Source organism: Podarcis pityusensis (assembly GCF_964106645.2).
Source record: "Podarcis pityusensis genome assembly, chromosome: W".
Lineage (NCBI taxonomy): Eukaryota > Metazoa > Chordata > Lepidosauria > Squamata > Lacertidae > Podarcis > Podarcis pityusensis.
Genome location: NC_138045.1, coordinates 17,492,836 through 17,517,293, shown reverse-complemented (window position 1 = coordinate 17,517,293; position 24,458 = coordinate 17,492,836). Strand labels below are relative to the sequence as shown.

The 24,458-nt window shown below is 45.6% G+C and overlaps 1 long non-coding RNA gene across 1 annotated transcript in view; it reads left to right on the top strand.

Annotated features, from left to right (window-relative positions):
* LOC308467826 overlaps positions 1–23,760 on the top strand; it is a 384,959-nt gene extending 361,199 nt beyond the window's left edge. The window contains exon 3 of the long non-coding RNA XR_013981321.1: positions 23,451–23,760. This is a non-coding gene — a long non-coding RNA (uncharacterized lncRNA). The remainder of the gene's footprint in view (positions 1–23,450) is intronic.
* The last annotated feature ends 698 nt before the right edge of the window (positions 23,761–24,458 follow it).

Here is a 24,458-nt window from a genome sequence, read left to right as displayed (position 1 = left end):
CTTGTTTTCCTTCCATTTTTGAGCTAGAAGAATCCAAGCCGCCATTGTAGCATACATAAACAACTTCTTCCACACTTTTGGGATTTACTGTCCTATTAAACCCAACAAAAATGCTTCTGGCTTTTTAACAAAGTTTATTTTAAACATCTTCTTCAGTTCATTATTTATCATTTCCCAATAACTTCTAATTATTTTACAATTCCACCATATGTGGTAAAATGTACCTTCTTTCTCTTTACACTTGTTCTATACATTTTTACCAGTTTGACAGGAGTTAAATACCATCGGCACATCATTTTCATATAATTCTCTTTCAAAGTTATACATGCAGTGAATTTAAAATCAACTTTCTATCATTTTTCCCAGTCTTTCATTTCTAAGTTATATCCTACATCGTGTGCCCATTTAATCATTACACAGTTAACCTCTTCATCTTTGGTTTCCCATTCTAATAATAAATTATACATCTTCTTCAATAATTTGGTTATGTCCTCCACAATTTCACTTTGAAATCTAGATAAAGTATAGCTAAAACCTTTCTTTTTATCTTCTTTGAAGACTTCACTTACTTGAAAATATTGTAACCAATCATTAACATGTTCTCTGATCTCTTCAAATTCTTTCAGTTTTAATTTCCCTTCTGTTTCTATTAATATATGTAAGCCATTTTTCTCTCCTATTTATTTTCCATGTTGCTTCCATTGGAGACAACTACCACGGAGTCTTCTGTTCTAATACGTCTTTGTACCATTCCCAGAATTTTAAAAGTGATCTCCTAATTATATGATTATGGAATATTTTATGTACTTTCCCTTTCTCATACCACAGGTATGCATGTCATCCAAATCTATTGTCATGACCTTCAAGATCTAACTAATCTGTATTTTCCAATTCGATCCAGTCCCGGATCCAACCAATACAGGCAGCTTCATAATATAATTTAAGATATGGCAGGGAAAAACCTCCTCTATCTTTACTGTCTGTAAGTAATTTATATTTAATTCTTGGTTTTTCCCTTTCCAGATGAATTTTTGTGAGATCCCTTTGCCATTTCTTGAAGCATGCTGCATTACTTATAATCGGTATTGTCTGGGATAAAAATAACATTTTTTGCAATACGTTCATCTTGATCACCTGTCAGTGACGGCCTTTTGCTGACAGGAAATGGGAATGCTGACAGCCAGATTAGGTGGGGGGGGGGGGAGGAGGCAGGCTGCAGCCGTAACTTGATCTCTGAGCACACAGATCAGGGGGAAGGAAGTTCCAGTGGGAATACGCAGCCTGTCAGCTCCAACAGTGAATCAGTCTCAGAGAGACCAGCAGTTGCCTCCCCAAAAACTCGTAAGCTCTTGAGACTTTGCAAGAAGCGCAAAAAGGAGAGGAAATGATGGTGGAGGTTGTCTTGCTGGGGGAAAGGGGGATGGAGCTCAGTTCTAGCAACTGCTTCCTTGGAAGACGATGCTGAGTAGCTGAGCTCTGCCATGATTTGTTTGTTTGAGCAATAAATCTGAAATAATTGACTGCTGGAGTTGTCTCGTGTCTGTGGGAGAGAACCAAGCCATTACAGATTGCCAAGACTCAGCTCTCTCTCACGCTGGAGGATGACAAAGAACGCGATGGATGGACAAGTACCAGATGTGGGAGAAGCAGCTGGGGGAGCAGGGGGAGGGGCAGGAGCGCCCACAGACTCCATAGTAGAGTTCAGAAGCTACATGTGGCAGCTCAAATCCCAGTTGGATGTTTTAGCGGGAGTGTTAAATGAACAAAGATTGAACACAGAGACTGAAAGGAACCTCAGAGCCAGCAAGGGGCCTGGGGTTCACCCTGCGAAATACATTGGGGACACAGAATGTTATGCTGCCTTTAAAACGGAATCCAGATACATTTTGGATGTGAGAGCAGCTGAATTCAGCTCAGATAAACAGCGCATAGCTCATCTGATCAGTTGGTTGGAGGGGCCAGCTAAGGACTGGGCCATCACACTTATGGAGGGCCAACACAGAGCACTGGGGAACCTGCGGGAGTTCTGGGAACTGATGGATGTCATGTTCAAAAGTCCTTTAGAGCATGCTGCCGCAGAGCAACAACTATTGAACTTGCGACAAGGGAGTGGCTCTGTGGCCTCTTACTGGACTGCCTTCAATTCGCTAGTGCAAAGGGTTGACTGGGGACAGAACACTGGACCGCTTGCAGCCATGTATCGTGCAGGATTGAATCTGTCGATCCTGAGGGAGCTTCCGGTTGTGAGCGACGCCATCGCAAGCGGGGATTGCTTCCAGGTGGAGAATCCCGGGTTTTTCGGAGGATTTAGGGGGGTCTTTGGGCGCAGTGACCCCCTGAAGCAGTGTCTGGAGGGTGTTCAGACACTCAGGTTCCCGCGGAGAGCCATAACGCAGACCACCCAGCCGCCAGGTAACTCCAACGGAGCGAAGAGAGCGGCGGGGAGGAGAAGCGGGCTGAGGGGAAGCCATAGCTAACTCCGGGAAACGAAGCCCCAAGCTTGCCGGGGGAGCTCACAACTCTCGAAACCAAGGAATTCGGGCTCAAATTAATATAAAACAAATCAGAACTTTAAGGAAAAGCACCGGAGGACAAGTAAGCAATTGCGAGACCGGCGCTATCTCCAGTCAATTTATGCGCACTGGGGAAGCAAAGTTGCTAAAAGTGAAAGTGTGTTGCCACTAGCGGCTATTGTTTCTTTTTCCCCTTCAAGCTGCTACAAACTATCTGAAAAATTAACTCTTTGACTGTGTAAGAAGAATTCAAGCTAGAAGGGGGAAACAGAGGGACAAGATTTGTTACTTCAAGGTCCTCTTTGGAATTTTGAAAGAGGAAGCTGAAAGCAGGACTGCAATTCTTTTTCTTTAAAAAAGTCTGCGCAGCAGAGGAAGTGCCGTCGACTCCATTATACGGTCAGCCTTTTGGGTTTTCTCTTTTCCTGCCTTTGCCTTGTTTTGTAAAAAATTTTTTCTGGTGCTCTACAGATAGTTTTTTTTTTGGACTCAATTTACAATATTGGCTCTCCAACTGGCATAGGAGAGTTGAAGAAAGGGCTTGGCAGTTTGAAATACCCCTCATTTTTACTGCACCACGTCTCATTTTTCCCCTCCTCCATACTTTGCCCAGTCAATTTTCAGGGGCTCTAGCCACTCAGTGGTCAGGAGGATAATTACAACTTGTTTTCTATCTCTTCTCTTCAATTGGCCTTGCACCTGTTATTTGTGCTCCACTGGACCCCTCTGTTTGGAGGTTGGACTAAACAAGGTTTTACAACTATTCTACAAGATCTTATAAGGATTAGCCCAATTGGGGGCAGAAGGTTTTTTTTTTCTTTTCTCTTCTTTTTTCTGTGACTGGAACTCTGAACTTTGAATTTCTTTTCTTTCTTATTCTTTTTTTGTTACATATATTAGCTGGCACTCCTTGGCAATACAACTGGATTATAATTGGGGAACTGCGATATCTAAAGGGAGTAGCCTAATTTGTGGCAAGAAGAATATTCTCCTTCTTTACTTTTTATTTCCCCCTTTCCTTTTTTTTTTTTTTCCTCTTTTTTGGAGGCCTTCTGGATGTAATTAACCACCCTCCCTCGATTCTAAAGAGGGGAGGAATCTGAAACTTTTGGTAAAAAGGTTCAATATCGAACTTTTGGTAAAAGGTTTAATATTGATACTCCCAAGTCAAATTTATAGGGACTAGGGATATTGAATTGGATTTTGAATATTGTAACTGAGTAAGGTGGGAACCTATAAAAAGTTGAGTAACATTAGGGTTGTGTCAACCCCTATTAAAGGTTATTAAAGGTTATATTGGAAGGATGTCCCACATACCTAAGAAAGGCGGGGAGGGTGGAACACCAGGAGATAGGAGAGGGTCTAAACCAGATGCAGACTTCAAGGCAGAAATTTTGAAAATGTTTGCTGAAATTAGACAGAGCGAAAAGAATATGGAGGATAAATTGGAGCATGTGAATACAAGAATAGAACAGGTGGATACGAGAATTGGGAAAATGGACCAAAAGATTGATGAAACTGTAAGAGAGCTAAGAGGTCAAATTAAAGATGTTTCTAAAAGAACACAATCTCTGGAAGAAGGAATGAAAAAAACAAGAGTAGAAATGAAGGAAGTGAAACGGGAAGAAGAGAAATTAAAAACAGGATTATTCGAAGTTAACAAAACACAAGAAGAAGTATGGGACGCAATCGCGATGAATGAATTGAGGCAACGGGAGGTGAACCTCAGGCTGAGAGCAGTCCCAGAAACACAAGGTGAAAACATCAGAGAAAAATTGACAATAGAAATAGCACAATGGTTGGCGATACAAAAAGAAGAAGTGGAAAGATCAGTTCAAAATGCGTATAGAATAAGAACAAGAACAACTAGAACAAAGAAAATGCCTGGAGACTGTCTGATTACCTTCAAAGATAAAGATATGAGAAACTTAATTCTGCAAAAAAATAGAGAAAGAAGACTAAATATTGATGGGAACTATATAATCATTTTTAAAGATATTCCAGTGAGATTGTTGAAACGAAGAGACCCATATAAGCCATTGGTCCAAATTCTCAAGAAGAACAAGATTGAATTTAAATGGGAATTCCCTCAAGGGATCTCATTTACCTATAAAAGCAAGAAACATAGACTGATTAGTCCGGAGGAAACAAGTAAATTTCAGAGGCGTTATAGGGAGTTGACGGTAGAAGAAGAAGAAGAAAGAGGAGCAGTAGGAGGAGTCGGTTTATTGGAGAGGAAGTACTTAGAAGGAAAGGGAAAGGAAAATGGAGAATCGGAAGATGAAGAGGAAGAGGAAGAAGAAGAGGAGGGAGAAGAACAGGAAGAAGCCAGATCATAATTAATTAGATAAATCTTTAATTGGGAAGGAAAGATGGCGCTAAAATTATGGAATTGGAATATTAATGGAATGAACGATAGGAGGAAACGTAATAAAATCGAACAATACTTAAAAAAGAAAAATCTTGATATCATCTGCCTCCAAGAAACACATGTGGCAAAAAAGCATAGGAAAATTTTGATTAATAATAGACTGGGAAATGAATTTGTATCTTCCGATAAAGGGAAAAAGAGAGGGGTTGTACTATATGTAAAAAAGAAGATAGAGGCGCAACAAATTTTTAAAGACGAAGAAGGAAGAATAATTGCAATACAGATTAAATGGCAAGGCGAAAAAATAATAATTGTCGGGATCTATGCACCTAATGGAAATAAGATGGACTTTTATAAAAATTTGGAAGAAAAGTTGTTTGAATATATGGACCAAAAAATGATACTTATGGGGGATATGAATGGGGTGGTTTCACTGGAAATAGACAGGTTAAGAGAAAAAGATGTAAGCAGAGAAGGGAAACTGCCTAAGACTTTTTTTACTATGATAAAAAACCTCAACCTAATTGACATATGGAGATTGAGACATCCGCTGGAGAAGCAGTTTACGTTTTATTCCGAACCAAATCAATCTTTATCAAGAATCGATCAAATTTGGGTCTCTAATGAGCTAACCCCAAGAATTCGACAGGTTGAGATACAACCAAAAATAATATCAGACCACAGTCCAATAAAAATGGAGGTTAAAGGATATGAAGAAAGATCATTTAGATGGCGTCTTAACGATTATCTCATGGATGATCAAAAGCTTATTCAAGAGGCAAAGAAAAAACTGACAGATTACTTTATGGATAATATGAATAAGGGTACAAAAATGAGTATAGTTTGGGACGCAAGCAAAGCGGTAATAAGAGGATTCTTTATTCAACAGAATGCGATTAAGAACAAGAATAGGGAGAAAGGGAGGAAGGAAATTTTAGAACAAATAATGGACAATGAAAGAAAATTAATTAAGAATCCAAACAGCTTAAAAATAAAAGAGAATATTAAAGTCCTGCAGACACAATTCGCAATGATTATTAACAAAGAGGTGGAATGGAATATCAAAAGGCTGCGACAGAAAAACTTTGAATTTGCTAATAAATCTGGCAGATGGCTTGCGTGGCAAATTAGGAAAAGGAAGGAACAAAGTACAATTAATAAAATTATCCTAGATGGAGAAGAAGTTGAAAACCCTAAAGCTATTAGGAAAGGATTCCTGGATTTTTATAAACATTTATATAACAACAGAGAAAAGAACAACATGAAGAAAATAGAAAGATTTCTAAAGGAAAAAAGTGTGCAAAAGATCCCGACAGATAAGAAAGACCGACTGAATGCCCCAATTGTAAATGAGGAAATAATTGAAACAATAAAAGAATTGAAGAAAGGGAAGGCACCAGGACCAGATGGTTTAACATCCAGTTATTATAAAGAACTGAGGCACGCCCTAATAGTACCAATAAAGGAAGTTATGAATAACATACTGCAACAACAGGATATTCCCGGAACGTGGAAAGAGGCCTTTATCACACTCATTCCTAAGCAAGACTCTGATTTGACACAAGTAAAGAATTATAGGCCAATATCTCTGCTGAACACAGACTATAAGATTTTTGCTGGAATACTAGCAAAAAGATTAAAGAAGATATTGCAGGAAGTAATACATGTAGACCAGGCAGGCTTCCTTCCGAGCAGACAGATGAAAGACAATGTTAGGAACATAATAAATATTCTGGAATATCTGTCTGTAAGGAATGAGAAGAAAGCCCTATTAATGTTTGTGGACGCAGAGAAGGCTTTCGATAATATATCGTGGGAATTTATGTTAAAAAATTTAGAAATGATGGAAGTTGGGAATGAATTTTATAACGGAATAAGGGCAATTTATTCGGAACAGAGAGCTAAATTGATTGTGAATAATATACACACTGAAGAATTTAAGATATCAAAAGGTACCAGACAGGGGTGTCCCCTCTCGCCGTTATTATTTATAACAGTCCTGGAAGTCCTTCTAGGCTCAGTAAGGAACAATGATAAAATAAAGGGGGTGACAGTCGGCAAAAATGAATACAAGATTAAAGCCTTTGCCGACGACATAGTAATTACGATTGAAGAACCCATAAGCAGTTTAAATGAGGTATTGGAGGAAATAGACCAGTTTGGTAAAGTGGCCGGATTTACGTTAAATAAAAAGAAAACAAAAATAATGGTTAAGAATATTGACCAGAGTCTAGTGGATGAATTGCAACGAGAATCAGGGATTGATGTGACCAAAAAGGTAAAATACCTGGGAATATGGCTGACCCCAAAAAACATCGATTTATATCAGAACAACTATATTCAAGTGTGGAAGGGAATTAAGAAAGATTTAGAAACCTGGGGTAGAATGAAACTGTCCTTTTGGGGCAGAATATCAACAATCAAAATGTGTGTGCTCCCAAAGATGATATTTTTGTTCCAAATGATCCCTATAATCAGGGGAATAAGTGTGTTTAAAGAGTGGCAAAGAACGCTTTCGAGATATATCTGGCAGGGCAAGAAGCCTAGAATACAATTTAAGTTATTGACAGATGCTAAGGAAAGAGGCGGTTTTGCCCTGCCAGACCTAAAACTATATTACGAGGCGTCTTGTCTTTGCTGGCTAAAGGAGTGGATAAAGTTAAATAACAACAAACTACTAGATCTAGAGGGTCACGACAATAGGTTTGGATGGCACGCCTATTTGTGGTTGGAGAAGAGGAAAGTCCATAAAGGTTTCACTAATCATGTTATTAGGGGTTCTTTAATAGAGGTCTGGGACAGGTACAAAAATATTTTGGAATTTAAAGTCCCGCACTGGTTGTCACCACTAGAGATAATGTCAGTAAAAAAGATTAATATGAGACCAAATTGGATAACATATGGCGAATTGGTAGTGAAAGAGGGGGAGAAATGGAAACTGAAGCCATATGAACAAGTTAAGGACCAGGTTTATGACTGGATGCACTACTTTCAGGTAAATGCAATGTTTAACAAAGATCTTAAAGAAAAAGGTTATATAGAAAAAGTGTCTAAATTTCAATCAGATATAATTGATAATGATGTTAAGATAATTTCGAAAATGTATAAATTACTTTTGGAATGGCAAACAAAGGACGAGGAGATTAAGTCGGTTATGATTAAGTGGGCCAGAGACTTTGGTTACAGTATACAATTAGAGGATTGGGAAAAGGTTTGGAACGAAAACATGAAATTTACTGCATGCACAGCACTAAAGGAAAACATAATGAAGATGGTGTACAGATGGTATATTACACCGGTAAAATTAGCAAAGATGTACAAGACATGCAATAGGTGCTGGAAATGCAAAGAAAAAGAGGGATCTCTCCTTCATATGTGGTGGGATTGCAGGAGGGTGAGGGGATTCTGGGAATTGATTTATTGTGAATTGAAAAAGATGTTTAAATACTCGTTTGTGAAGAAGCCAGAATCCTTCCTGCTAGGTATAACAGGAAGAGAGATAAAAAGACAGGACTACAAACTGTTCCAATACGCTGTCACAGCAGCAAGAATACTGATGGCCCAGAGGTGGAGACAGGAGGAAATGCCGACCTTGAACGAATGGAGGATGAAACTCATAGAATACGCAGAATTGGACAAAATGACTGGAAGAATAAGATATCAGAAAGATCAAAAATTCATCGAGGACTGGGGAAAGTTTGCGGCATATCTGGAATCTATATGTGATCAACAAACAACGCTAGCGGGGTTTAAAGAGACTTTGTAATACTATAAGGTATATTGTATGACAGAATTAGAGAGGTGTAAGATAATGGTAAACCAGCAATACTATATAGGAAATGCGGGAAAATAAGAAAAATGGATGATTGTGGGAGGTGCTGGTGGAGGTTCAAAAACTGTAAATTTGTAATCATGGTTGTAGCCAATATAAGCAAAAGGAAAACTGAATAAAAATTTATTAAAAAAAAAAAAGAATCTGTCGATCCTGGATGAGATGCCGAAGAAGCAATCCATGCAGTTGCTGGAGGAGATAGTCCGTGTCGGAATCTGCGTTACGACCGAGCTGATACAGCTCATCTTCCGGAATCGCCCTCCGACGTGATTAACGACCTGAGCCTTTGATGAGGCTCCAGGCACATTCCCATTCAGCAGAGAATCAAAGCAGCACGCGGAAGTGATGAGATTTATGGCTACATCGCTATGCTTTATTTCTTACTATGCAGACAGAAAACATATCCTCTCTCTGTGGAAGGCAGAGAGCAACTGAACAACAAAGGAACAGGAAACCAGTAACGTCACATCCGTCTCCCGTCTCCCGTGAGACTTCCAACAGTATGGAATGTGTGGAATGTAAACAGAGTCTCGTGACTCCAAAGCACTGCACAGTGGCAAACAGAAACTAACAGTCCGAGCCTCCCTACAGTTTGGGTTAAGACAGGAGCAACGGATGTTAGAAAAAAGCGGAGTGGGGGGGGGGGACTTGGTTCCAAGGGGCCACACTCACAATCTTCTGGAGCAGGGGGTCAGCAGCGCACCCAGTCAAGGGGAAGCTGTCAAACCGATGCAGATTGGCTTGATAGAAAGGGGGAAGGCTAGAATGGAATGGAAGGAAGGGAGTAATCATCGTAGGGAGACATGCAGTTGCTTTGTGTGCAGAGGGCAGGGGCATTTGGCTAAACTGTCCCAATAGGAAGACAGGGGGATCCCTGTCAGGGGCCAGTGTAGAGGAAAAATCCAAACCCCAAGCAGTACAGTTGGGAAACAGCCGATCCCAGCTGTCCAGAGAGGCCAGGGGCTGGCAGGCAAGCCAGTAGAGGGGCCTCAAATTGAACCAGCATTAGCTCTGCCAGTGACGCTACAACTCCCAGACAGTCGTAGGGTGCAAGTGCAAGGGTTAGTGGACTCGGGGGCCTCTCTAGACTTTGTAGAAGCAGACTTCATGGAGCGACACAGCCTCGGGATACAATGATTAGACTCCCCTGTGGAGGTGCAAACAATTGATGGTCGGCCCTTGGGGGGGGGGGGATTGTTGAAACCACACAACCGATGGGCGTGGAGGTGGTGGGCCACAAAGAGATTATGAGGTTTCACGTCACCAAGTTAGCCACTTACCATAGAATCATAGAATCATAGAATCATAGAGTTGGAAGAGACCACAAGGGCCATCGAGTCCAACCCCCTGCCAAGCAGGAAACACCATCAGAGCACTCCTGACATATGGTTGTCAAGCCTCTGCTTAAAGACCTCCAGGGAAGGAGACTCCACCACACTCCTTGGCAGCAAATTCCACTGTCAAACAGCTCTTACTGTCAGGAAGTTCTTCCTAATGTTTAGGTGGAATCTTCTTTCTTGTAGTTTGGATCCATTGCTCCGTGTCCGCTTCTCTGGAGCAGCAGAAAACAACCTTTCTCCCTCCTCTATGTGACATCCTTTTATATATTTGAACATGGCTATCATATCACCCCTTAACCTCCTCTTCTCCAGGCTAAACATGCCCAGCTCCCTTAGCCGTTCCTCATAAGGCATCGTTTCCAGGCCTTTGACCATTTTGGTTGCCCTCCTCTGGACACGTTCCAGTTTGTCAGTGTCCTTCTTGAACTGTGGTGCCCAGAACTGGACACAGTACTCCAGGTGAGGTCTGACCAGAGCAGAATACAGTGGCACTATTACTTCCCTTGATCTAGATGCTATACTCCTATTGATGCAGCCCAGAATTGCCGCGTCACACTGTTGGCTCATGTCAAGTTTGTGGTCAACCAAGACTCCTAGATCCTTTTCACATGTACTGCTCTCGAGCCAGGTGTCACCCATCTTGTATTTGTGCCTCTCATTTTTTTTGCCCAAGTGCAATACTTTACATTTCTCCCTGTTAAAATTCATCTTGTTTGTTTTGGCCCAGTTCTCTAATCTGTCAAGGTCGTTTTGAAGTGTGATCCTGTCCTCTGGGGTGTTAGCCACCCCTCCCAGTTTGGTGTCATCTGCAAATTTGATCAGGATGCCCTTGAGTCCATCATCCAAGTTGTTGATAAAGATGTTGAATAAGACCGGGCCCAAGACAGAACCCTGTGGCACCCCACTAGTCACTCTTCTCCAGGATGCAGAGGAACCATTGATGAGCACCCTTTGGGTTCGGTCAGTCAGCCAGTTACAAATCCACTGAGTGGTAGCATAGTCAAGACCGCATTTTACCAGCTTCTTTACAAGAATATCATGGGGCACCTTGTCAAATGCCTTGCTGAAATCAAGGTAGGCTACATCCACTGCGTTCCCTTCATCTACCAGGCTTGTAATTCTGTCAAAAAACGAGATCAGGTTAGTCTGACATGACTTATTTTTCAGAAATCCATGCTGACTATTGGTGATCACAGCATTCCTTTCTAGGTGCTCACAGACTGTTTGCTTAATGATCTGCTCCAGAATCTTCCCTGGTATTGATGTCAGACTGACTGGGCGGTAATTATTTGGGTCCTCTCTTTTCCCCTTTTTGAAAATAGGGACAACATTTGCCCTCCTCCAGTCTGCCGGGACTTCGCCTGTTCTCCAGGAATTCTCAAAGATGACTGCCAGTGGTTCTGAGATCACATCTGCCAGTTCTTTTAATACTCTTGGATGCAGTTCATCTGGCCCTGGAGACTTGAATACATCTAAACTAGCCAAGTATTCTTGTACTATCTCCTTAGTTATTCTGGGCTGTGTTTCCTCTGCTGAATCATTTGCTCCAAATTCTTCAGGTCGGGCATTGTTTTCTTTATCGGAGAAGACTGAGGCAAAGAAGGCATTGAGGAGTTCAGCCCTTTCTGTGTCCCCTGTTTGCATTTCACCATCTTCTCCTCTGAGTGACCCCACTGTTTCTTTGTTCTTCCTTTTGCTACGAACATACCCATAAAAGCCTTTTTTGTTGCTTTTAACCTCTCTAGCAAGCCTGAGTTCATTCTGTGCTTTAGCTTTTCTGACTTTGTGTCTACACGTGCTGGCTATTTGTTTGAATTCCTCTTTGGTGGTTTCCCCCCTTTTCCATTTTTTGTACACATCCTTTTTTTAATCTTAACTCAGTTAAAAGTTCTTTAGATAGCCACCCTGGCTTCTTTAGGCACCTTCCATGTTTCCGTCTCATTGGTATTGCCTGAAGTTGTGCTTTTACTATTTCCCTCTTAACAAACTCCCAGCCATCATGAACTCCCTTTCCTTTTAGTATTACTGTCCATGGGATCTCACCCAGCACTTCCCTAAGTTTTATGAAGTCGGCTTTCTTAAAGTCAAGAAATTGAGTCCTAGTATGCTTGGCTGCTCCTTTCCGCTGTATAGTAAACTTCAGAAGAGCATGATCACTTGCGCCTAATGATCCTTCCACTTCTACCCCACTAACCAGGTCATCAACATTGGTTAGGACCAGATCTAAAATGGCTGTTCCTCTTGTTGCTTCTCCCTTTTTCTGGACAATGAAGTTGTCTGCAAGGCCAGTGAGGAATCTGTTTGACCTTATGCTCTTGGCTGAGTTTGACATCTGTCAGGGGTTCAGGGACAGAGGCACAGGGTAGGCAGGAGATGGAGAGCGATGGGGATGAGTCCCAGGACAGCGAGGAAGAGGATGACAATGACTCAAGAGATTCCATGAGTCTTTCCAGCGAATCAGAGGATTCCCAGAAGGGGGCGCCGGTGGTCAAGGTCAGGGGAGCCCCAGGGGGGACGTGTCAGGAGCAGGGGGCCAGCGGGGGATCCCAAAGTGGCAGCTGGGCGTCAGGACCAGCCTCCCCGCCAGAGTGCAGCAGAGGGGGTGGAGGTTTCAGTGTATCAGGGGAAGCAGCGCCGGCAGCAGAGAAGGGAGGGAGGTCGGAGCAAGCCACCCTCCCGGAAGGGGAGGGGAGTAGTGAAGGGAGTAGTGTAGCTGTTAAAAGGAAGGTTAGAGGTTGGGCGCGCGCGCCAAGTTCAAATGTAGAGGCGCGCGGAAGTACAGGGAGCCCGGAGGAGGGGCCAGGTCCCAAAGCCCGCAGGAGGGGGCAAGAGCAGTCTGGGGATTCCGCGTCAGAGGAATCCAGGAGGGGCGAAACCCCAGCGGGCAGGAAGACCCTGCGGAAAAGGAAAGAGAGAAAGAGGTGGAGCAGCGCAAGCCTCTTAAACTGGTGCAGGGGAGGGACTGATTCAGAGGGGACTTCAGCGGTCTAAGCGTAACAGACGTAAGGCTGCGCGCCTCGGATGTGAAGCAAACAATGAACTGCAATAAACACTTTTGTATATAAGAAGAGATAGGCGTTGGTCTTTTGTGAGCTGAGACTTGAGGCAGCCTTGACAACATCCAACAAATATCTGGGTAATTGAAGTCCCCCATTACTACGATCTCCCTTCCTTTTGCATGCTTGGCCACCTGTTCCAGGAAGGCATCATCTATGTCCTCCGTTTGGCTTGGGGATCTATAGTAAACTCCCACAGTGAGGTCACTGTTATTCTTCTCTCCCTTAATTTTGACCCAAATCCTCTCACTTTGGCTTTGAGGTTCTAAATCTTGCATCTCTTCACAGGTATACACATCCCTGACATATAACGCCACTCCTCCTCCTTTCTTGTCTGGTCTGTTTCTCTGAAATAGATTGTATCCCTCCATTATTACATTTCAATCGTGGGACTTATCCCACCAGGTTTCAGTGATGCCTATTATGTGATATTTAGTTTGCTTTACCAAGAGCTCAAGCTCATCTTGTTTATTTCCCATGCTTTGCACATTAGCGTACAGACATTGAAGTCCATTAATCATTCCCCCGTGTCTCTTATTTAAGGATTTTTTCCTCCCACCACTAGGTCTGCGTGCTGTTTGCTCCATGTAATGGATTTAGGGGTTGCTCGTGCGTAAGTTGCCGCCACTCCTGGCGAGGTTACCTGGTTAAACCATTTCTGACTGAACAGCCTCCAGCATCGTGACTGTCTCAGTCACTGGCAGAATCCGCCAGTGGGCGTTTCTTAAACTTCTTCCAGCAGAAAAGTTCCTTGACGCCTAGTCTCCGCCTAGACTCCCTGCGCGGAAGCCTTCTACGCAGGGAGGGTGTGGGCAGCAGAGGACCCGTACTCTCTCCGCTGGTTTCCGGCGAGGAGTCTTGGAGCCTCCTCTCCGATTCCCCCATCTGCCCCCCTTTTCTACTGGTGTTAAGCTGATTTCCTTCCCCAGTGGACGGGCTGCCTTTCTCCCTACTGGGACCCTCTCTGCCATCCCTCTGGAGCCTTCCCTCCGCCTCTAGCTCCGATGGCAGTTCCCTGACACTCCATTTGGTCTTTGACATTTGGATGATCATCTTCATCAATTGATAGACTCCTACCTTCAGGAGCACTGTCTCCCTCCCCCACATTAGTCAGTTTAAAGCCCTCCTGATGAGGTTTCTAAGATTTTTGGCAAAAACATTCCTCCCAACTGTTGTGAGGTGCAGCCCATCGCTTGCCAGAAGTCCATCTTCAAGAAACTGCAGTCCGTGATCTAAGAATCCAAACCGTTCCTGTTTACACCATTTGCGAAGCCAGCTGTTCACTTCCACTATTTTTCCCTCTCTCCCTGGGCCACGTCGTTCAACTGGGAGGACAGATGAGATGACAATTTGTGCATTTAATTGCTTCAATTTCCTGCCCAGAGCCTCGTAGTCTCTTTTGATCTTCTGGAGGCTATTGCTTGCAGTGTCATTGGTTCCCACATGAACCAAGAGGAAGGGGTATTTGTCAGTGGGTTTTATGATTCCTTGCAGTCGTTCAGTTACATCTTGGATCTTAGCCCCGGGGAGACAGCACACTTCCCGAGACATCTTGTCAGGCCCACAGATCACTGCTTCTGTTCCCCTCACCCCTACACGCCTCCTCTTAGGTTTGGTCAGGGTTCTTCCGTGAGCTGTCCGTTCCAAGGTCGCCTGCACATTCCCTGAGGACTGACTTTGCTGCTCGTCTTCATATACCTGATCGACTGTAATGAGGGAGAGATCCTCAAATGGAGTCTGCTCTTCGTCTTCCATGCTAGGGGAGAGGACCTCAAAGCGATTGTGTATTTCTAAAAAATCAGAGCGAATCCTTGGCCTCCTACTTCTTTGAGTCACGTTTCTCCATATATCTGGCTCCTGTGTTGGTGAACTAGCCTCCTTCTCAGGGGAGTCCCCTGTCTCCTCCTTGGTGGAGACGGTGTGCTCTGTTGCTTCCAAGAAGAGCTCCAGCTCTCTAATTCTTTGGAGCGTAGCTACACGTTCCTCCAGTTGCTGGACTTTGTCTTCTAAGAGGGCAATCAACATGCAATTGCTGCAGGTAAAGCTGCCTGCAACCTTTGGCAAGATGGCAAACATTGCGCAGGAATTGCAGGCGACTGCAGCTGTTCCCTCCCCCTCCATCTTGAGAACGTGTCGTTGGGGGTGGCTACAGCGGTCCTCCATCATAAAAAGCGTGAAGACAGGACAAATAACTCCCCCCCAAAAAAAACCTAAGTCTCCCCCAACAAACGTTTGAGACTAGCTCCCCTAAATCTCCCCTAAATCCCCTAGTCCTGGGAATGACGTGGCTCACAAGGCATGACCCAGTAGTAGCGTGGGGGCAACGTTCCTTAACGTTTGCTTCAGCCTATTGCCAAGCAAACTGTTTAGGGCTCAAAGCACCTAGAGAGGTGGGAGCGAAGGGGGCAGAGGTAGGAGGGAAACTCACTGGAGAAGAGAGTTCCATACCCCCACAGCCTATAGAGACGTGTTCTGAGAGAGGGAGGCAGATAGGTTACCCCCACACAGACCTTATGACTGCAAAATAGACCTGGTGTCAGGGGCTCAGATACCCACCAGCTGTCTCTACTCCATGTTGTGGAGCTAGCCAAGTTGAAGGAGTTTTTGCAGAAGAATTTGGCACAGGGTTTTATCTGGCCAACAAAGGTACCCTGGACACCCTGGAGAAGAGGCTTGTAGTAGATTAGAGAAAGACCAATCAGCTCATGATTCCCAGCTGGTACCTGTGAGGAGAACCTGAGCTTACAGGGTTAAACAGCTCAGTGTGTGCGTCCTGCCCTCTGTGGGGGTGGAGAGATCCTATGTTACACATCCGGGATCTGCTTTCTTTGTTCTAGTAGTCTGGTTTTGTTTTTCGTCCGGAGCAGACATGTCTTACTTTCTGCCCAACACTGGATAATTTATCCTGCTGTAATAAACGCTTCTAGCTTAGAGAAACTGTGTGGACTCTTGATTTATGCACACTGATGGCATGCACAGAGGACAGAAGGCTAAAGGCTTTATACGCTGTGTTTTTACTCTGCTAAGCTCAGAGGTCCAGGAAAGCTGTGTGCGCAACGGAAGCCTGCAGGACCTTTCCCCCTGAGCAATATTTCACACAGGTTATGGACGGAGCTACACTGTAAAGGCAAGGACGCTTTCATGTCTGTGCTGTGTCTGTGTGCTGAAGAGTTGCAGAGAAGTCCAGCTCTGAGATCCTGCCTGCTGCTGTGCTGAAAGCAGAGGAAGTTTGAGCTTGCTGGCTGAAGCTGCTGTGAAGCTGTGTACTTGAAGCAGACAGAGAGAGCTGGCAAGGAAGGAGCTGGAGGCCTCTCCTCGGAAGACGGCTGGCACGCGTGAGTACTGAGCCCTGGGGGAGGAGATGGCAGAGCTTCAGGAGACATTTAACATCCCATTTGAAAGGCTCAACGGGCAGAACTGGGAGGACTGGTCCAGGAGAGCGAGGGCATGGCTCACAGGGAAGGGTCTTTGGAGCTGCGTCCAAAGGGAACCTGCCCCAGCTGCTGTAGGTGCCGATGAAGCAGCAAGGGTAGCGGCTGCAAGCGCGCTGAGAAGTGACCAGAGAACGTTGGGGCTTTTAATCCTTGCTTTGAATTCCTCCCAATTGCCCCACGTTGACGGCTTAACTACCGCGAAAGCTATCTGGGAGGCTTTGGAGCGTGTACACCACACCAACGTATGACTGCTGGGGCCAAGAGTCACACAACTAGGAGTCATTATGAGATGAAACTTATGCCAGGGGGATAGATGAGAGATCACATAACCCAACTGCTAGTGGCTTTTAATAAGCTCCGACAGCTGCAGGTCCCTCCCTCTGAGGAGCTCAAAGTCTACATTCTCCCGAGCTCAGTAGATAGGAGCTATGAGACGTTGCATTTGACTCTGGAAACGATGCCCCCTGACCAGCTTAATCTGGACTATATCACAGGTCGCCTTTGTGATGAACAGGCCTGTAGACAGAGAGCTGGGGTTCGAGCTGCAGGGCCAGGCTGTCCTGCACCCAAAGGTGGGGGTGCAGGGAACGCAGGAAGGAGTGGAGGGGATACTGTGAGAGCTTTTGCTTCAAGATGCTGCTACAGATGCGGGTCCCCCTCCCATCTCATGAGAGACTGTCCTGTAGAAGCACCAGAAGGAAGCAAGGTTGTCTCCTGTAGCAATCATCAGAGAAGAAGCAGCACATCTGTGAAATGTGGGAAGCAGAAGACAAAGGGGACTGGCAGGGATGGCTCAGAAGAAAGGCACTTAGCAGCTTCCATGGCAACAGTAAAGGGCTGTGAACAGAGCACTGTGCTGACCTTTGTAATCGACAGTGGACCTTCCCACCACCTTGTCATCTTCTATGGTGTGGAATAGCTTTTCCCTCTGTAAAAGCGCTTTTCATTTTGACCTGCCACGTTGGATAGGTCTCGGGCGTGAGGAGAGGAAAGGATAGAGCCATCTGGCTGGAATGTGCACAGGCCATGTCTGCTATTAATTAAAGCAAGACACTTCCCTAAGTGCAACACAAATAAAGCCTTGGACTCCTTCAGCCACTCTCTCTCCCACTCAGAGCGCAATTAACAGGCAAACAGGGATGCTATCTTCTTTTCTTGGCAGCCAGCAGCAGCGTGGAAAACAGCTCCAGAAACTCTGCTTCTAGGCAACGCAAATAAATCCAACGTGCAGCTTCTGTTCTGCCGTCCGGCATCAGCGTCAGAAGCCACTGGGTCCCATAACGGATGTCAGCTTCGCCTTTGAGCCAGTGCCAATGACTGGGCTCAACCTCTTCAGCCCCGACTGGGCCAGGCGAGCTTGTCTAAGTGCTGTGGACTCACAACTTAGAGCTGTGAGCACCAAACTCAGTTCCAAAAGTCAGTGGAGCACAGCAGAGCATGAACCACACGAACGACAGTTCTGAAATATAACTTCTTTTATAACTTCTTTTATTCTCTACAGCTACTGCATAAACTAACTAAAGACTAATCGGAGACGCTGGTCTGCATGTGTGTTACAGCTGCTTGAGCAGTCACCTTATCTATATACAGATAACACTCAGACTCTCACAGGCTGGAACGGAAGAAGCAATGAGCAAAATCCGCCCCCTCCTTTCTGAAACATTGTCAGCAGATTCTTGCAATGGGAGGGGTGAAACATCCTCATGCTCCCCCTTTTCATGCCAACCATTGCATAATCTAACATAACCGCAATTTATGTACATACACCGAAAGTTGTTCCTTGTTAACAACTTTGGTTAAAACATCTGCAGGTATAATAATAATAATAATAATAATAATAATAATAATAATAATAATAATTTTATTTATATCCCGCCCTCCCCAGCCGAAGCCGGGCTCAGGGCAGCTAACAACAATCAAATAATCAAACAATCAAATCATCCAACATTCTAAAAACATTTCATTATAAAGATTAATTAAAATCAAATTAATGGCAACCGTTGAGCAAAATTCTGTGCAGGTTGCCAGAGGAGGGAGTCAGGCTGGGCCCTAACCAAAGGCCTGGTGGAACAACTCTGTCTTGCAGGCCTTGCGGAAAGCTGTCAGGTCCCGCAGGGCCCTAGTCTCTTGTGACAGAGCGTTCCACCAGATTGGAGCCGCAGCCGAGAAAGCCCTGGCTCTAGTTGAGGCCAGCCTAACCTCTCTGAGGCCTGGGACCTTCAGGATGTTTTTATTTGCAGACCGTAGGTTCCTCTGTGGGGCATACCAGGAGAGGCGGTCCCGTAGGTACGAGGGTCCTAGGCCGTATAGGGCTTTAAAGGTTAAAACCAGCACCTTAAACCTGACCCTGTACTCCACCGGGAGCCAGTGCAGCTGGTATAGCACCGGATGAATGTGATCTCGCAGCGAAGACCCCATAAGGAGTCTCGCCGCGGCATTCTGCACCCGCTGGAGTTTCTGGGTCAGTCTCAAGGGCAGCCCCACGTAGAGCGAGTTACAATAATCCAGTCTGGAGGTGACCGTCGCATGGATCACAGTGGCTAGGTCAGGGCGAGAGAGATAAGGGGCCAACTGCTTAGCTTGGCGGAGATGAAAAAATGCCGCCTTTGTTATAGCTGTAATCTGCGCCTCCATAGAGAGGGAGGTATCGAAGATTACACCCAAACTCTTAACGGACGGTGCTGGCACTAATTGCACCCCCGCAAGAGATGGGAGTTGCCCCCCCAATCCCATATCGTCCCGTCCCAGCCAGAGGACCTCTGTCTTCGAAGGATTTAACTTCAACTGGCTTCCACGTAACCATCCAGCCACAGCTTCCAAACATCTGGTCAGTGTGTCTGGGGCCGAGTCAGGATGGCCATCCATCAACAGATAGAGTTGGGTGTCATCGGCATACTGATGGCAACCCAGCCCAAAACTCCAGACAAGCTGGGCGAGGGGGCGCATAAAGATGTTAAAAAGCATCGGGGAGAGTATCGCACCCTGAGGCACTCCACACACCAAGGAGTGGCGCGATGACAATTCCACCCCAAGCGCCACCCTCTGTCCCTGACCAAAGAGAAACGAGTGCAGCCATTGAAGGACTGTGCCCTGGATCCCCACGTTGGCAAGGCGGTTGTCCAGGAGTTCGTGATCGACCATGTCGAAGGCTGCTGACAGGTCTAGAAGAATCAGCAGCCCCTTGAGGCATTTTTGTTGGGGATTGTAGGGAAAGACCTGCCAAAAAAGTTGAAAAACATCTTCATGTATGTGACAACGGCCGTGAGAGGTCTGGTAGCACAAGGATGGAAGACTGAAGAAACCCCAACTAAAGAATCATGGCAAGAAAAATTGATGGACTATGCAGAACTGGCAAAACTGAATCAGCAGCCCCGACCCGCCTCGATCCAGCTGCCTGCGGAGATCATCTGTTAGGGCGACCAGAGCCGTCTCGGTCCCATGACCAGCGCGGATGCCGGACTGGAACGGATCCAGAGCCGATGTTTCATCCAGAAACCTACCAAGCTGTTCAGCAACCGCTCTCTCAATCACCTTACCCAGGAATGGAAGATTCGAAACCGGGCGGTAATTGGATAGATCTAAGGGATCTAATGATGTTTTCTTTAAGAGCGGGCGCACCACTGCCTCCTTCAATTCCCCTGGAAATATCCCGGTGCCAAGGGACAAATTGATGATATCCCCAGGGGGGCCCGCACCTCGTCTGGACACGCTCTAAGCAGCCAAGACGGGCATGGGTCAAGAGGACAGGTGGTGGGCTTTCCAGCTCGGAGGAGTCTGTCCACATCGGCTAGGGATATCCGGTCAAAGTGGTCCAATACTGGACCCGAGGACAGTAAAGGGGCCTCCAGTTCCTTTATTGTATCCAAATTGGCAGGGAGGTCATGGCGGAGCAACAGGACCTTCTCCGCAAAAAAGCTTGCAAATGCCTCACAGCTGTGTGTCAGATTGTTATTTAAATTTGGCTGTCCTTCAAGGGACGTTAAAGACCTAATTATACTAAATAATTGCGCCGGGCGAGAGCTAGCGGATGCAATGGAGGCCGAGAAGTAAGACTTCTTAGCGGCCTTCACTGCCATCTCATAGGTTTTCATAAGAACCCTATAAGATGTTCTTGAGGCTCCATCACGGGCACCCCACCATACTCGCTCTAGCCGTCTGAGGTCCCGCTTCATTTTCCGAAGCTCCTCGGTAAACCAGGGAGCCCGGTTTCTGCAGAGTTGCAGAGGGCGCTTAGGTGCGATCTCATCTATGGCTGCCAGGAGCTGGATATTCCAGCCCTCAACAAGCTCAGTCAATGAGTTGCCAGGGGGAGCAAGGTCCCGCAAGGCTTGACGGAATGTATCAGGGTCCATCAGCCTCTGTGGGCAAGCCCAAATCGGCTCGCCACCTAAGCAGGGTGGGGGTGGAAAGTCAATCCTGGCTTTCAGAGCGTAGTGATCAGACCATGGCACCTTCATCGAAGGAGACATGATCACATCTATGCCTACGCCAAAGATCAAATCCAGCGTGTGGCCTGCTTGATGTGTGGGGCCTGAAACAAACTGGGAGAGCGCTAGTGTCGCCATGGAAGACACCAGGTCCAGAGCCTGTGAGGAGGGAGTGGCATCAGCATGGATGTTGAAGTCCCCCAATACCAATAGGTTAGGGAACTCCAAGGCCCAGCCAGCCACCGCCTCCAGTAGGCCTGACAGGGTGGCTGCTGGTGCGCTAGGTGGCCGGTACACCAGCCAGACAGCCAAGCTCACCTCAGAGCCCCACACTAGGCCAACACATTCAATGCCGGGGATCGATGGCGATGGTAGAGGCCTGAAAGAACAATCTTCCCAGATTAATAATGCCACCCCACCCCCCCCGGCCCACAGTCCGTGACTGGTGGAGGACGGAGAAACCCGGGGGCGCCATCTCTCGTAAGGTAACTGTTGCCCCTTCGCGCACCCAGGTCTCCGTCACACAAGCCAGGTCGACCCCCTGCGAGGTAAAGAAATCTCGCAGAGTGGCAGTTTTGTTGCCTATAGACCTGGCATTGCACAACACCAGTGACGGAGGTGAGTAATCCTTGCTCACCCTACCCTCGTCCCTCGGGATGGGGTGCAGATTGGAAGGGGTACGAGCATATCCGTATCTCGATCCCCTTCGCCTATAACATCTGCCCCCACCACCATACCTCCCTCGCCCCTCCACGGTAGCAATCCCAAGCCTCATACAAGCCTCCATTTACAAAATAGAAAAACAAACCAAACCAAAAACAATTATACCTAAACAAAACCAATCCCCACCCCCAACCACAATAAAACGGAACAAAATAAAAATACATAGATAAAAACCACTGTTCACGGTGGTACAACAAAGTAAAAAGTAAAAACACCTTTACAACACTTTAAAATATATAAAAACATTTCCCCGGCATATAAGACACTTTTACAATACCGTTTTGGATACATTCCCTAGGTCGATGAAGCTTGATTTGCAGATACTTCGTCCTCTGCTTGCATCCTTCTGAGTGGAGCAACGTTATACACGCTTTATTGTCCCGATAAACTTGAACAGGACAAGTGACCTTTACTTTTATATCATCAAACAGTTGCTGTAACCACTCTATGTCCATGAGGGAAAGAGTTAAAGCGTTAAGTTCTGCCTCGCAAGAACTCAAGCTTACTGTTGCCTGCTTTCTACAAGACCAATCGAAAGGCATTGATTGTACAGATAGCACACACCTGATGTGCTTTTGCCATCAATTGTGTCACTGCCAAAACTGGCTTCGGCATAGATCTCAAGACCTCCAGATTTTTTACTAGTAAGTCTCAATATGTAATCCACAGTTCCTTTTAAATCTATCGCTATTCGTTTCAGCGCTTTCCAATCTTCAACTGTGGGTTGGTTTGCATGTTTGCTGATCAGATTTACACTCACAGCAATATCTGGTCTTGTACACCTTGCTCTAAAACTGAGTTTGCCTAATACACTCCTGAAAAGTGTTGCATCAGGAAAAACATCAGCATCAGCATCATGTTAATAACCTGAGAGAATGGGGGTGTCTACAGCATTAGCATCGCTCAGGTTCAACTTTTCAATGACATCAGTGATTTTACATGTCTGATGCAGCAAAACATCACCTTGTGCATTCCTCTCTACCTCTAGCGAGAGATAATTGCTGACTTCTCCGAGATCTTTCATATCAAAATGCTTCTGCAGCTTTGCTAGAGTGCTTTTGTAGATATTCTCATTCTTCCACAAAAATAATATATCATCTACAAAGCAAATGCAGTAGAGCTTGTGCTGATTGGACTCTTTCACAAAAACACAAGAATCAGCCTTCCCTTGCTGAAAACCTAGGGAGAACAGCACTTCAGTCAGCTTGGTGTGCCAGCATCGTGCACTCTGTTTTAAACCATACAGGGATTTTTTCAGCTTACAAACCATTCCCTGTTTTATCTGCACACCATCTGGCGGTGACATGTAGATATTCTCAGTGAGAACTCCATACAAAAATACAGTATTTACATCATGATGAGAAATGGTCATACCTTCCTCAGCAGCAGTTTTCATCAACAGCCTAACACTCTCAAACTTTACTGTTGGTGAATATGTCTCATGATAGTCCTGTTAGATATATTGATTTATTGCTCAGATAAGCGTGAGGTCCGGCACGCTTCCCCATCGCAGGCCTCTGGCCGGCATTCCAAAGGTCCGACTCATTCCGATGCTTCTGAGCAAAGCATAGCAGAGATCAACAGCGGCTAGAGGAAGCTGCAAAACACTCCAGTGCATTCTTCAGTGTGCTTAAATAAAGTCCACTCAGGATCTTAGCAGCTAAAAGCAGTTTTATTTACAGCAGACTATCCATTATCTATCACAGCGAACAGCATCGCGAAAACACGTCCTCTCTCCTCAAAAGCGAAAGTAGAGAGAGAGAACAAAGACTTGAGTCTCTCGGAACTGACGTAGAAGTTCCCCCCTCCCACTAGTAGGCAGAGCGTACACTCTGAGCTGTTTAACCCTGTAAGCTCAGGTTCTCCTCACACCCCCTCTCGCTCTGCGCTACTGTGGGGACAGTAAGTACAGAACTTACCCCCAACTCCAAACCACCACAAAACTCCCCATGACGCTGGAAGCTTAAAGGTTTGGTAAATCCATCGGCCAGGTTACTGTGACTGGCACAGTACTTCAGTCGTATCAAACCTGACTGAACACTCTGACACACATTTTGGAAACGTATGTCCAGATGCTTGGTTCTCGCCTTAAAGTGCGCAGATTCAGCCAATTTCAAACAGGGTTGATTGTCTTCCCAAACCTTACCACCAATCCAGACACAGACTTGCGGTCCTGCGAATTCGCCCAGTCACTGTCCGCATAGCATGTGAGCTTCGCCTCACCTTCAGCTGGCAGCTTAAGACAGAAGTCTTTGGTATGCTGCAGGTAGCGCAGTACCTGCTTGATACCGTGCCAAGCACTCACACTGGGCTTTGACGCTTCCCTACTTAGCAGGTTGGTAGCAAAGGCAATGTCTGGTCTGCTCCATTGGGACAGATACAACAGACTACCTAGAGCTGACTGAAAGAGCTCAGCATCCTCAAACTCAGCACTTTCTGCTTGCTGGCTATCTTTCACGAAGTTCGTCTCCATGGGTGTCCGAACTCCTGCACAATTGGACATTCTGAACTTCTCAAGCAACTGCTCAATTTTGCCTTTCTGACTGAGCAAGAAGCTACCATCCTCAGTTCTCGCTATCTGGACACCTAGGTAGATCTTTACTGCACCCAGGTCCTTGAGCTGAAACCGTTTCCCAAGCTCTTTGGCAAACTTCTGCACCTGTTTGTCTGCCTTTCCAACATGGATGATGTCATCAACGTAAAATAACACCAGTTCCTGTGAGTCTCCTGATCCTCTAAGGAACAGGCAACTGTCAGCAAGA